This window comes from Leuciscus leuciscus, assembly GCF_965113295.1.
Source record: "Leuciscus leuciscus genome assembly, chromosome: 14".
Taxonomy (NCBI): Eukaryota; Metazoa; Chordata; class Actinopteri; order Cypriniformes; family Leuciscidae; genus Leuciscus; species Leuciscus leuciscus.
Window position 1 is genome coordinate 40,437,172 of NC_138738.1, and position 15,108 is coordinate 40,452,279.

The following is a 15,108-nucleotide window of genomic DNA, read 5'->3' on the forward strand; positions in this document are numbered from 1 at the left end:
AAAAGTTAACACAGTGGACATGAAGCATAACAGAGAGCTGATCCTAAATACAAAACCTGTTAAAACATTTGGCCTCCTCATCTGCAAGCTGTTTCCCCATTGGACCTGCAAGCTGTTCCCACAGCAGCCAGATGAGAGAAACACCCCAAGGGCTTGTGGGTAGTCCATGAGTGTTTTTAATAGGAAGACAAACAAGGACCAGAGGCTCGAGCTTATAGAAGCTTGGTTGAGGTATATGAATTAAGATATTTTTGGATAATTAGATGTCTTAAAATCAAATATTGTAACTGTGTGTTTATAGACACTGTACTAGTGTGTTTTAGTGTTAATATACTCATGCACTCCTGTCTTCCTCTTGTGTGAGTCTAAATATGGACACCAGAAAGATGCAAATCTACCATAGGTTTACATAGCTAGTTTGCATTAATATGCAGTTTCACCCATGTCATGTTTTCTGGAGCAGGTGTTCAAACAGCCTGATGAATAATTAGATCTTTGCTGGTCTCCATCCAGATTTTAATATAATGTATGCTGGTATACAGCGGTCTTAAATCTACCTTATTTTTTCATCTGAACTATCACATTTTTCATTTGAGAGTTGTCATTAAAAACCACGCTGTGTATTGTAAATGATATATATGCTTCAAATATTGTGTAAGTATTAAAACAATACAGGAGGAGTCTCTCCTCCCCTGCCTCAGTGATTTGGTCCACTACTACCTGCTTTCCCGAGTTGCCAAGTGTGTTGTTTTCCCGTGGAATTGGGCTACTTTTACACTGGCCGCGGGTTAAAGCGACACCAATATATTTAGATATATTTAGTATTTATCCCCCGAAATGCACCAGGGGAACCATGCCAAAAAAAACAAAAAAAAAACTCGGATTTTACCCCCGGAACGCGATTGGGCTAGTTTTGAGTAACAATTGGGTTTTGTTGTGAAAACCTGGCAACCCTTACCTCACTTATCGGGTGGAGAGAGCAAAGTTCTTCAGGAGCTGTGGAACTCCAGGTAGTGGGCTGTCAAGGCTATTTTATTCACTTTTAACATCGGATAAAGTGATTTTTTACTCTTTGATACAGATGATGCTGAGTCATTAATAAATTAGTCATAAAAAATAATTTAAAAAAATTAAAAAAGATGATAACCGATGTATTTTTCCATGAGTCCCGCTGTTAGAGGTTATAACGTTATTTAGCCTGTTTAGTAGCTTGTTGGATAGTAAGGCAAATGTTCAGTTGTAGTTCAGTGGACTGCAGTTACATGTCCAAGTAAGAGAAGCCCTCTGTCACAGACGACGGACGCAACATAATTTAATAATTAGGGTGAATTGCCCTAAAGTGGAGGAACACTGCCTACTGTGGGACATCTAAGGTCTAGTGTTTGTAGGTCCCCCATAATACATGAATGTCAGTGAAACTAAGGGTTAGCCAAAGCTGTGGTGTCATGTGAAAAGAATCAAATGTCTAGTCATATGAGGGTGGAGCAATCATCAAAAAGGAAGCAACTAGTGTGAAGAGCACCAAAGCTCAGTGACAGAGTTTTGACAAACTTGATGTTAAGGAGTATAAATTAATTTTAAACAAAACAGTCATGCTACTTTTTTGGCCTAATGTGCTTTTGAAATGTTAAAATAGTATAACTTTGTATGTATAGACTAGCCTATATATTTTATATTTTTTATCAAATTTCCTAGTGTCCCACTTTAGGAAATGTGGTCTCGAAATGTGGTTAGCCTAATGTGGGACAGTACTTTAGTCAGTCAAAAATGTGTGGTAGGGCATGGTTTGTGTGACAAAAATGGATATTTAAAAGGTTTTAGTGTTGTTACGCAATATTAGAATACTGCTACCGCAGATGTTTAAGGTTTAGGTTGTTGTTTTTAAACAAGTTGCAAGATTTTATATTTTGCCTTTAAATAGGCCTAGGCCATGCCTATTGTGGTTGTATGGGTTTGTTGTTAAGTAAAACGAACTAGAGAACAGTCAGGAATTATTTTTCTATCTACATAACATAGGCATAATAATTGCTTAATGTCTTTATAATAAATGCATCAAAACTATCATATTGTATTATTTGTCTAATGATGTTCAAATTGTTCATGTTCCATCCATCCATAACCAAGAGAATTACTAACTTTTAGTAAGATCTTACTATTCTACATGAATCAAGGTGATTTTGCCTTTTATCATAGACTTTTCAGTGTCCCACATTAGGGACACAACTATCCCACATTAGGAAGCTGCAGCTTGTCTCAGACGACTGGTACTAAGAACACTAATATGTCTATCATTTAATTTATGAATGTTTTATCTGCATTTTTTTTTTATTCTTTTGATTTGATTAGGACACATCCTGGGGTTTTTAAAATGGTATTGGGTGTGGAGTTAATGTTTTGGCTACACATCACAATATATCACAGAAGTCTGAAATGCAAAAAATGTCCCATATTAGGGCAATTCACTTTCACGCTATATAATATGGCCGCGTGTACGGCTCATATTTAAACAATCTATCGCTATCGCTTTGTGTTGTTTGTCACTGTACACATATCCTTACAAGTACAATTTTGGCTGTATTATTTGTGTCTCCTTCAAAAATTGCCCTTGAGAAAAGTATTGGTATCAGGTATTGGTATTGAACACTAGACTTCATTTTCCAGTTATCTCAAAATTATGGTAACTGGGAAGGGTTATGTTTGGTTCACTTAGTTTTGTTGTGGTTAACATATTAATTAACTCGTGGGAACATGAAAATGTTGTGGCCTAATTTTGTGGCCATGCGATGTGAAGTGTGATCCTATGTTGAGGGAATGACATTTTCTCATGGTCACGACTTCTTCAATGACATCTGTGGGTGCTTCTCAATATCCCTCCTCATTTCCTCGCTCCTCCATCCTCCGTCCTCCATCCTATGACCCGGAACCGATCAAGCCATCTTGAAGGACATCTCAATTCTAATTGACCCTTTGCAGGAAGTTTGATTGACAGGCGATCTGACCAATCATAATCCGCCATCCGCCGAATCCTCTATTTTTGTCCGACAAAGCAGTCAGGAGAGTTAGTAGATTAACGTTGGAGGATTGGAACTTGAGAAACGTCTTTCCGTGGTTAAAACAACATTCCTTCTGATGTTCATTCATGTTTATTTGATGCTATAAATGAACTTTACGGAAGAGATGATCGGTTCACAAGTAGCTTTAACTGAGCGATCTGTCAGACACATTATAGTGACACAAAACGGTATTTATTGTTTAAATTTCTTATAAAAGGACCAAATTTGAAACTTGAGACTTTGTTTCATATCAAAAGTAACCTGGGCTGTCCTGTGTGTCAGTGTGTTGTCAGTGTCCTCTCTGCTCCGTGATGTATTTTTCACTGTGTGAGAACATGGTGTGTGTGTGAGAGAGGCGTGGCTTGTCGGACATAGCAACAGTAACTAAAGGGGGCGGGTCTTTGCGAACAGGCAATTGCACAACGAGGAAAGAGGAGTGAGGATGCTTCCAGAGGAGTGAGCGAGGATGCACAGGTGTATCCGATGTGGAAGTCTTTCTTGTCGAGAAACCTGACGCACGTATATATTCTCCTCCCCCTTCACATCTGTCCGATAATTTGCATTTATGCTTTACCTTTGCAGTTGAAATGAATCATATATCACTCATATATCAACAGGGTATCTTGCTTTATCTTTATTAATTTCATTAGTAACCAAACTTTAACAACATAAGGTCAGATCCTTTGAGCGCTGCTGATGACGCTGTGAAGTGACGCTCGAGTGATCAAGAATATTCCAATATACAAATAAGCTTTCCTTCGATTCCTCCGTCCTCATTTTTCTTTCTTTGCAGCCTTCCCTCGCATCCTACAGGGGGTGGAGCTGAGACGTGAGGAAAGGAAACGACGATGCACAAATAAGAATTGAGAAGCACCCTATTGCTCGTTGCCATAAGTTTAATGGCCCACTGAAATGCCTTGAAATTCGATAACACGAGCACGACAGTCATAATAAAGAATATATTACAACTATAACAAGATTAGGGAGTTATATCGATCACTAAATGAGGAACCAAAGGAAACAAACATTAGGGGCCCTATCTTGCACCCAGCGCAATTTACTTTGTACACCGACGCATGTATTATTCCTATTTTGCACCCGCGCAAAGCGGACTTTTCCCTCCACAGAAGCACGTCGGTTAACTAAGAAATACACTTGCGCTCCCGGGGGCGGTTCAGCGCAAAGAGGAGGCGTGTTCCGGCGCAAACGTTCCCTCATGCTATTTTACAGGTTTAGAAAACAATTCCGCCACTGACCGAAAAAAAATAGTTTAAAGTCAGTGGCGCGTTGCGCATGTCATATGCTATTTTAAGGACGCATGCTTGGCCATAATCAATGTAGCGTGTGCACAACGCGCATACACTTTGATTCTCTCATCTACACAGAAGCAGCAGTTCTCTTACGAGAGGTCTCTCGTACTGCGTAAGATATCTTACGCTAGGGGAAAATCCTTTTTCCGCGAGATATTGAAGCCAAAAATTATCCTTAATTTTGTAATAATGCAAAACGCGTTGCGGCAGCATGCAGACATAGGCGAGGCAGCTCGCGCGCCTATTGGCTGCTCTGCGGCAACTGCAGCAGCCTATCGAGCGAGGCCTGGCGTGACGCCAGACCCAATCAGGGCACTTCGCGCCCGCTGCGTCACGTCCCGCCGAAATGGGCGTGGTCTAGGCCTATAAATACCGCTCGCAGGCAGCTATTATCTGATTTTTCATCCTTCAAGCGAAGCACACGCATCGCTGGAGCTGGAGAAGAAGCCGCGCCGTCTGAAAGAGAGCACCTTCAGCGGGACGAGTCACTGAAGTCGCTGGCCGCGCCACCTTCCTTGCCTTCCTGCTGCGCTATCCGGCGTTATATCCTTTCTATGCTACTGTGTTTATGTATGTGTGTGTGTGCTCGCCGCCGCGACACACACTCTCATTGCACTAAAAGAGCTGGGCGTCTTTTTGAAGACGCCCCTTTTCCTGATCACGCAGCTCTCGCGCTCGCTGACGGCGACTGCCCTCACTGCGAGCTAGTTACTGCCTATGGTGACTCTGAGGACTCACCTGGCATCCTTCTCCGAGACTGCTCCTCCGCCCCCCCCCCCCAACCCGCAAAGCTTGCCGGTTCGCCCGCTTGCCTTGCCTGCTTGGGGGACGATACCTGTTCTCCCTCTGTTCGAGCCGCGCAAACCGCGCCGCTCACAGGGGATGTCAGGAGCGGGCGGTCACGGGGCTAGCTTTCTCTCTCCCTCTGTTCAAGCCGCGCAAACTGCGACGCTCACAAGGGAGGCTGGAAGCGGACGGTCGGGGTTAGTTTTCTTTACGTTATAAGAAAGCTACCCTGCCTCTGCGCCCCATTCATGCGTCACTCACCGGCGAAAGGAGAAAGGAGTGTTTTTAGTCCCTCCGAGGATGGACTGACCTTCAATTTCTCATACATTTCCCAGTTCCCTGATCATGCGACTGGAAATGTCAATATTGCAGCAAACAAGCTTGTTTTAATACAAGCGCGCCTGCAAGCAAACGCCAAAGAAAACATGTTGACGCTCTTATATGCTCGTGCATCCGAAAGCCTTTGTGTTCCCCCCTGTGGCTCAGTGGCGGAATCATAGGTTTTCCTCACGAGAGACCGGTGTTCAAATCCCGGTCTAGCGGCAGTTAAAATTATGCCGCCAATGCTTCGCTCTGTCAGTTCCCTGAAAAGCGACTGCAGATGTGCATTTTGCAGCCAACGAGCGCGTTGTACAACCCGCTCGCCTGCACCCAAACACCGTTTCTATGGTTTCCATGCGTCACTGGCGAAAGGAGAAAAGAGAGTGTTTCTGGTCCCGCCGCGGACGGACCGACCTCCTCTTTCTCGTACATTTCTCATTCCCCTCTGAAGTTCGGGCGACTGGAAATGTCAGTATTGCAGTGAGCAAGCCTGTTGTAATACACGCATGCCTGCAAACAAACGCCAGCACGTTGACGCTCTCTGATAATACTCGCGCTAACTGAGTTACAATGTGTCTCCCCCTGTGGCCCAGTGGCAGACTCTCAGGTTTTTGCGCGCGAGAGACCCGCGTTCGATCCCGGGTCTACCGGCAGATAAAATTATGCCGTCAATGCTCGCTCTGTCAGTTCCCTGAAAAGGCGACTGCAGATGTGTATTTTGCAGCCAACGAGCGCGTTGTACAACCCGCTCGCCTGCACCCAAACACCGTTTCTATGGTGTTCCGTGCGTCACTGGCGTAAGGAAAAAAGGGAGTTTTCTGGTCCCGCTGCGGACGGACCGACCTCCTTTTCCTATACATTTCCCATTCCCCTCTGAAATTCAGGCGACTGGAAATGTCAATATTGCAGTGAACGAGCCTGTTGTAATGCACGCAGGCCTGCAATAAACGCCAGCATGTTGACGCTCTCTGTTTCTATGGCAACTTCTCGCTCGTTCAGTTCCAGTAAATGTGACTGTTCCAGTGTATTCTGCAGTAAACAAGTCGGCGACGCAGCACGCTTGCCTGCACACAAACGCCGCTTTTACGGCTACCCAGATAAATCCCATAAGTGTGAATTTTCTGGTGTCCCGGCCACAGCCGATGGTGTTTTATGTGTAGAAAGAATGCCCACTGCCCAGTGCCCATCTCTATACACAAGCACAGCCCGTCACACAGGGCTCGCGCACAGGAATCGACTCAGATCGATTGCGCTTCAAACATGGTGAATGTGCCCACTACCCAGTGCCCACTAACACCACGTTATGCATGTCTCACGGTTTCTGTAAAAACGAAACCAACGTGCATTCGCTTCACTCAAGCGAACGATGCTTACGGTGTGATAAATGTGCCCGCTGTCCCGCGCCCACATCCACACATAGACATGACAGTTCCTACGGGAACCGCCCAGCCCTCCCCCTCGCGGTTGACCACCGCAGAGGAGTCGAGCGCGGGCAATCTGCCCGCTGTTATCAGCGCGCCCCATGCCTCAAATGTCACGAGCGCGACGCTTGTGTTACAGCACGCCGAAGCTTCTCCATCGCTGAGCGAGCGGAGCGTGCTTCGTATTCAACCCCTAGCTATTCATGCAGACGCATGGGCAAAGCTGCCCGGGGTTTCGAAGTGGGTGCTGGACATTATAAAAAGTGGCTATTCGCTACAGTTTCGCCGACGCCCTCGCCGCTACGCGGCGCGCGTCGAGACCACGGTAAAAGCAGAAGTAGCACATTTACTTCGAGCCGAAGTGGCGAAACTATTGAACAAAGGGGCCATAGAGCCTCTCTCTCAAGTTCAGAGCGAAGGAGGGCTATACAGCAGATACTTCCTGGTAGAGAAAAAAGACGGGGGTCTCAGACCCATACTAGATCTGAGGCAACTGAACAGAGTGCTTGTGAAGCGACAGTTCAGGATGCTCACGACCAGACAAATCCTCGTGCAGATTCGCCAAGGAGATTGGTTTGTGTCAATAGATCTGAAAGACGCGTATTTTCAAATACAGATAGCGTCACGTCACAGGTGATATTTGAGATTCGCCTTCGAGGGCCAGGCATATCAGTACACAGTCCTGCCGTTCGGTTTGTCCCTGGCACCCCGTACGTTTACGAAGTGCATGGATGCGGCACTCGCACCCCTCAGAATGAGAGGCATGCGAGTACTGAACTGTTTTGGACGATTGGCTGATTCTAGCGCAATCTCGCTCAGTGCTCATAGAACACACGACCGTTTTACTCGATCACCTCGAGAATTTGGGTCTCAGTGTCAATTGGGCGAAGAGCTCTCTGTCACCCAGTCAGAAGATATCTTTCCTGGGCACAGAATTGGACTCGCTGTCCATGATAGCGCGACTATCACCACAGCGCGCGGTAGACATTCAACGCACAGCGAACTCGTTCCGCTGCGGCGCGTCTGTCCCGCTCAAGAAATTTCAGAAGATGCTGGGTCTCATGGCCTCAGCATCATCAGTGCTCCAGCTGGGCCTGCTCCGCATGCGCCCGCTGCAGTTTTGGCTGAAAGCGCGAGTCCCACGCCGAGCGTGGGCATCCGGTTTGCTTCGCCTCAGGGTCAATCAGAAGTGCGTCACAGCTCTGAAACCTTGGAGAGCGAACGACTGGTACCAGTCAGGTGTAAGCCTGGGGACTTCCTCGAGGGTGAAAGTGGTGTCCACGGACGCGTCCACCTCGGGATGGGGAGCGCTGCTCGAGGGCAGACCGTTCTTCGGCCAGTGGTCGGAACGGGAGAAGCTCCTGCACATAAACTGCCTCGAAATGCTGGCAGTAAACAACACGCTGACGCATTTTTGTCCCCAAATAAAAGGATGCCACGTCCTGTCCGTTCGGACAACATGTCTGTGGTCTCCTACATAAATCTTCAGGGCGGCCTCAGGTCCAGGAACCTGTACAGGCTAGCAGAACGCCTCCTGGTATGGGCTCAGCGCAACCTGCGCTCGCTCAGAGCAGCGCACGTGCCAGGGCTCCTGAATATAGGACCAGACAGACTGTCCAGGAACAATGTTCCGGCAGGCGAATGGTCTCTACACCCACAGACAGTCCAACTGCTGTGGAAGAAATTCGGCAGAGCGGAAGTAGACCTGTTTGCGTCTCAAGAAAACGCTCACTGTCCGGAATTTTTCTCCAAGAGCAGGGACGCGCTGGCCCATGTGTGGCCCCGCCGCCCGCTCTTTGCTTTTCCCCCCGTCTCTCTCCTGCCTCAGGTGATAGAGCGGATCAGGGAAGAAGGATGCTCAGTATTGCTGGTAGCACCGTTCTGGGAAAACCAACCTTGGTTCCCAGTCGTGATGCAGTTAACAAGTACTGCCCCGTGGCCAGTACCAGTGAGGAGAGACCTCCTCTCACAGGCCCACGGCTTGATCTGGCATCCTCACCCGGAATTATGGTCCCTTCATGTCTGGGCCATCAACGGGTACATGTTGGACTCCCTAAAGGAGTATTAAACACGATCACGCAGGCTAGAGCTCCGTCTACGAGACGGCTCTACTCCTCGAAATGGTCAGTGTTTTCGGGCTGGTGCACAGCCCGTGGCGTGTCACCCACAGACTGTGGAGTGACGGAGGTGTTTTCCTTCCTACAAGAGCTGTTGGACAAGGGCAGGGCCCCCTCCACGCTCAAAGTTTATGTGGCGGCTATAGTAGCGTTCTCAGGAACAACGCTTGGTCAGTCAATAGGAAGGAACGATTTAGTCATCCGCTTCCTTAGAGGGGCTAAGAGACTGAATCCTCCCAGACCTCCCGCAGTCCCTGTATGGGACCTTTCTACGGTTCTGGAAGCCATGAAAGGTGCGCCATTCGAGCCTTTACAGTCAATTGATTTGAAACATCTGTCTTTTAAGACTGTGTTTCTGCTGGCTCTCGCTTCAGTGAAGCGTATAGGGGACTTACACGCGCTCTCTGTGAGCGCGACGTGCATGGAGTTTGGGCCTAATGACTCTAAAGTTATACTCAAGCCTAAGCACGGTTATGTTCCAAAATCCCTCAACACACCGTTTAGGGCGCAGGTTATCTCCCTGTCAGCCCTACCGGTCCCTGATGAGGAAAGAGACGCGGGCCTCCTTTGCCCAGTCAGGGCATTACGAGCTTATGTGTCTCGCTCGTCTGTTTTCAGACAGACGGAGCAGCTCTTTGTTTCGTTTAGCGGGCGTTCTAAGGGACTAGCCGCGTCGAAACAGAGCCTATCCAGATGGATAGTTGATGCTATAGCGCTGGCATACGCCTCCAAGGGCATGCAGTGCCCGTTGGGTGTCAGTGCGCACTCCACGAGAGGCATGGCCTCTTCATGGGCTTGGTCGAGTGGGATTGCCTTGCAAGATATTTGTACGGCGGCAGGCTGGGCCTCCCCGTCTACATTTATAAGGTTCTACAACCTAGAGGTTCCCGCCCTGCAGGCCAGGCTGCTGTCGGTCTAAGTTAACCAGTATTATCTGACCTGATGCTATCAGCTCAGAATGCTGCGTCTACTGAGCACAGCTCGATGATCGACAGTGAAAAGCAGCAGCACGAGATGTGCCTGGGCAAACTGTGTAAGACCCACATTTCCCCGTCAGTTCAGGCCGTACCCCGCCCTGTCTGTATGATGAAATTCGCGTCTAATCGACGCTGCCATATGTGGAAGAGTGCGGCTCCGCCCCTCCCTCTTCCCGGACTCTTTGTGAGTTCCCTGGGTGATTGTGCACTATATGTACCCCGGGCTTTCGCCCTTGGGTCTTTGGTGTCAGATCTCAGCATGCACGGCGTTTTGCATTGGGTCCCCTAGCGTAAGATATCTTACGCAGTACGAGAGACCTCTCGTAAGAGAACGTACTCGGTTACTAACGTAACCTCGGTTCTCTCTAGAAGAGGGAACGAGTACTGCGTATCTTGCCGTGCATGCACACGCTCTGGTTGCTTCGATGATGAAAAACCAGATAATAGCTGCCTGCGAGCGGTATTTATAGGCCTAGACCACGGCCATTTCGGCGGGACTTGACGCAGCGGGCGCGAAGTGCCCTGATTGGGTCTGGCGTCACGCCAGGCCTCGCTCGATAGGCTGCTGCAGTTGCCGCAGAGCAGCCAATAGGCGCGCGAGCTGCCTCGCCTATGTCTGCATGCTGCCGCAACGCGTTTTGCATTATTACAAAATTAAGGATAATTTTTGGCTTCAATATCTCGCGGAAAAAGGATTTTCCCCTAGCGTAAGATATCTTACGCAGTACTCGTTCCCTCTTCTAGAGAGAACCGAGGTTACGTTAGTAACCGAGATAGATAGATAGATAGATAGATAGATAGATAGATAGATAGATAGATAGATAGATAGATAGTTTATTATAAAAGCATACATCTAGCTTACACATTTACCCAAATTATCACACGCCTGTTTAACCGAAGTTAATTTGGGTGTGTTTCTCCATCCCCAACATCACTTCTCTGTGTTTTACGGCCCTGACGAGAACGTCGGTCTCCTCGGCTGTGAACCGCTGCCGGCGCGCGCCTGGCAAATCCGCCGTTATAATAGGAATCCGCTTTAGAACAAGCGTGCCTGCTCTTAAAGGGAATGTGAGATGACGCTCTGATTGGTTTATTTCACGTTACGCCCAAACCACACCTATCAATAATGAAGCTACTTCAGACCAACACATTTTAGATTTGCGTCGGGCGCAAGAGTCATTTATCCCGCCGGTATAATAGCAACAGCGCCCAAGACCCGCCCACAAAGTTACTTGCGTTTCGCGCTTGATACTTGCGTTTCAGATCGTTAAAATAGGGCCCTACGAGTATATTATCTTACTTTTCAGACACACTTTAGGAGCTGACGCTTGAAACAGACAGTGGAGGAGGTTTAAACGTGCCAGGCTTATATGTGTCTTTTTCATAGCTGAATCGAACGACAAAAATATCGCAAATGAAAAAACAAGCAAAGATGACACTCAAGCATATTCAAGCAATGGCCAGCATATATTAGTTCTGTGAAACAAAGCTAAACAATGTGATGTTAGGCTTTCCCGCTCTTAGTTCTCTCCAGCGCTAGGAAGCTTCTCCGATATTAACACAAGTTCTTCCTCTTGCTTTTTTGCTCTTTTTTGCTCTTTAATTTTAAGTTCCGCAGATATTTACCTCTTTTGTTTTTTATCTGCAATCTCTCTGTCTGTAGTCGTTCGGCTAATGTCTGTGCTGTGTGCACTGAGCGCTCTCTCCTCCCCATCATTAGTAGACACGCCCCTTACTGCTGATTGGTTACAAGTGTGTTTTGGTAGTCAGGTCTGACACAGTTTTAAAAAGTGTTTTTCAAAAACTACTGGTCCCACCTTTAATATTATTGGTTATTTTTATCCATCATGTATTTGCTTTATTTTCCCCTTCATGTATCTCTTAACCTAATTAACGTTCTGCATATTATGTTACTTAAAGTGTTTTGTAAATACTGTAAATGCCTGACAGTCATGCAATATAGTTTTCTTTCTATGACTCTATTTCTGTAGGTGCACTTACAGGAATTTTAGGGGAAGTTCACTTGAAGTTCATCATGATTTGATGCTCAAGAAACATTTATGATTATTATCAATGTTGAAAACAGTTATTTACATTTTTATTTCATGATGCTATGATGAATAGAAAGTTCAAAAGAACAGCATTTATCTGAAATCTAAAGCTTTTGTAACATTAAACACTACCGTTCAGTAAGAATTTTAATTTTATTTTTGGGGGAAAGAAATAAAATAAATCAATACTTTTATTCATCAAGGATGAGTTAAACTGATCGAAAGTTACAGTAAAGACATTAATAATGTTAGAAAATATTCTATTTTAAATAAATGCTGTTCTTTTGAACTTTCTATTCATCAAAGAATTTTGAAAAATATTTGTACACAACTGTTTTCAACATTGATAATAATCATAAATGTTTCTTGAGCATCAAATCATCATATTAGAATGATTTCTGAAGGATCATGTGACACTGAAGACTGGAGTAATGATGCTGAAAATTCAACTTTGATCACAGGAATAAATTACACTTTACTGTATATTCACATAGAAAACAGTCATTTTAAATTGTCATAATATTTCACAATATTACTGTTTTTTTTTTTAATCAAATAAATGCAGCCTTGGTGAGCAGAAGATACTTCTTTTAAAAACATTAAAAAATCTTACTGACCCCAAACTTTTGAATGGTAGTGTATTTAATTTATTTCAGCTAGTAATTAAAGGGTTAGTTTACCCATAAAGCCATCCTAGGTGTTTATGACTTTCTCCTTTCAGCCAAACACAATCAGAGTTATATTTAAAAATATCCTGGCTCTTCCCAGCTTTATAATGGGAGTGAATGGTACCTAAGATTTTGAAGCCCCAAAAAGCTCATCCATCCATCATAAAAGTAATCCATACGGCTCCAGGGGGTTAACAAAGGCCTTCTGAAGCAAAGCCATGCAATTTTGTAAGAAACATATCCACAATTATAACTTTATAAACTATAATCACTGGCTTCGGGTAACGGCAGTATTATAAAACAAAACACCGGTCACAAAATAGAAGTCTAAAATTAGAATTTTTAAAGTGAAATGTCGAAGGATTTCATTATTAGGATGGCTTGAGGGTGAGTAAATTATGGTATAATTTTCATTTTTGGGTGAACTAACCCTTTAATAGGCTATATTAGAAAAAGAAAAATAAATTTTGTCCTAAAAGTTACTCTGGTACTACTATGCTGCTAATTCTTCAGGGTGTTTAGTGTGATGGGTGTGTATGATTTGTTATCTATATTTATTGTATTTATTCATGATGAGTCATTATTTATGAGTGGTTTTAACCAGACCTCAGTATCTTATTTCGTTCTAGCTCATGTGTCATGTTTTGGAATGACAATAAAATTCTCTTGACTCTTGAAATAATAATAATAATAATAATAATAATAATAATACAAATTACATTTAAAAAAAGAAACGGTCAATGCATGGATTTAAAAGAGTGGGGTGGGATGGATAATTTTTTCTTGTAGGCCTATATTATTTTATGTTCTAACACAGGGATGGGCAACGCTGGTCCTGGAGAGCCGCTATCCTGCAGAGTTCAGCTCTAACCCTGATAAAACACTCACCTGCCTGTAGCCTTAGTAATCCTCAAGATATTGATTAGCTTGTTCAGGTTCGTTTGATTAGGGTTGGAGCTAATCTCTGCAAGACAGCAGCACTCCAGGACCAATGTTTCCCATCCATGTTCTAACATATTCTTTTAACATTTATTGATAACAATCTTCATTCAAATTCTGTCTGTAGGCAACATTGCACAAAGTATAATGTAATATAATAGTAGGCCTACAATTGTCACCATTCTGTTCTGTTTAGTTTTGTTTTCATGGACTTCCAGTTTGTTTTCATTTGTCACGTGTCTTCTTTGTTCAGATTTTTACCAAATTGTTTCCTTGTCTCCTTGGTTACTGTAATCATTAATTCATATGTGTCAGCTGTATGTGATTGTTGAAGTTGTTCCTTCACCTGCACTCCTTGTCCGGTATTGTCTGTGCACTAGCACACTGTCTCGCATGTTGGCTGTTTGGATTATTAATAATAAATAATAAAAAATAATAAATCTTGTGTGCTATATTCCTCATCTTTATTGAACTTAAGCATTAAAAAATACCGGACCCCAAAAAAATGGCTACAAGAGTGCAATTAATTGCAGCGGCTTCGGAGAGCCATGATTTTTTTTTTTCGTTTGTCAAAGACATATTTGTTTTCTCGCCGTCTTCATTCCCCTCGACGACGAGATCCTAAAGACATTTTTCTGGATCAGGGCAACCTTCCACCATCCTATCGATCTCCCAGACACCACTGGATTGGACTGGATGGAAACAGTCATTAGGTGTCAGAGCTGACCCTCGCCCCGGAAGTGGAGCCCCATCGTGAGTCTGGCCAGGGGTGTGAGCACACAACATTAGCGGACGAGGGAGGCGTAACTACGGAAAATGAGGACTGGCTGATTGACTTCAATGAGGAAGTACTGTCTCCCACCCTATCACACCCGGTACCTTCATCATCGCTGTGTTTGGACAGCACTAAGAACTGTATGAACTGTGAGTTCTCACTTTTATTGCTCTACATGGACTGTGCTATTCTTACCAGTTACTGCACCGCGAAGCTCAGCCAGTCCTCCAGCCCCGCGGTGCTCCGGGCAGTCCTTGTGACGTTGAGCCGTAGGTCGTGCATTCACCTGCAGCACCCGTGCGAGAGGATCCTGCAGCTCCACCTCCACCCTTCGCCTGTTGGCTGAGCCGGCAGGATGAGGGAATCGGGTGGAGCTGAAAGTGAGAGGAGCCAAGACAGAGCCGATAGGAGCCAAGGAGCCAAGTCGTCACACCACTTCTGCCACGGACATGCAGGCCGTCCGCTGCATTCCGTCCCTCCACCCCTACAGCTGCAGCGGGTTCCTCCTTCCCCTCTGCATCGCCTCTGTCCTCCATCACACTGGCTCCCCGTCAGCCCTCGGGTACTCCGGCTCCTCCTTTCCCTCTGCGTCGCCTCTGTCCTCCATCACACTGGCTCCCCCTCAGCCCTCGGGTACTCCGGCTCCTCCTTCCCCTCTGCGTCGCCTCTGTCCTCCATCACACTGGCTCC

General features: G+C 45.5%; 1 protein-coding gene and 1 long non-coding RNA gene across 2 annotated transcripts in view; one reads left to right on the forward strand and one right to left on the reverse strand.

Annotated features, from left to right (window-relative positions):
* The window catches only part of LOC309474003, a 247,693-nt gene that overhangs the window by 65,864 nt on the left and 166,721 nt on the right, over nt 1-15,108 (reverse strand). The window lies entirely within an intron of this gene.
* LOC309473882 (NACHT, LRR and PYD domains-containing protein 3) overlaps nt 966-15,108 on the forward strand; it is a 38,464-nt gene continuing 24,321 nt past the window's right edge. Inside the window, 1 exon segment of the mRNA XM_082136128.1 lies at nt 966-1,010. The gene's annotated coding sequence lies outside the window, so the exon portion shown is untranslated.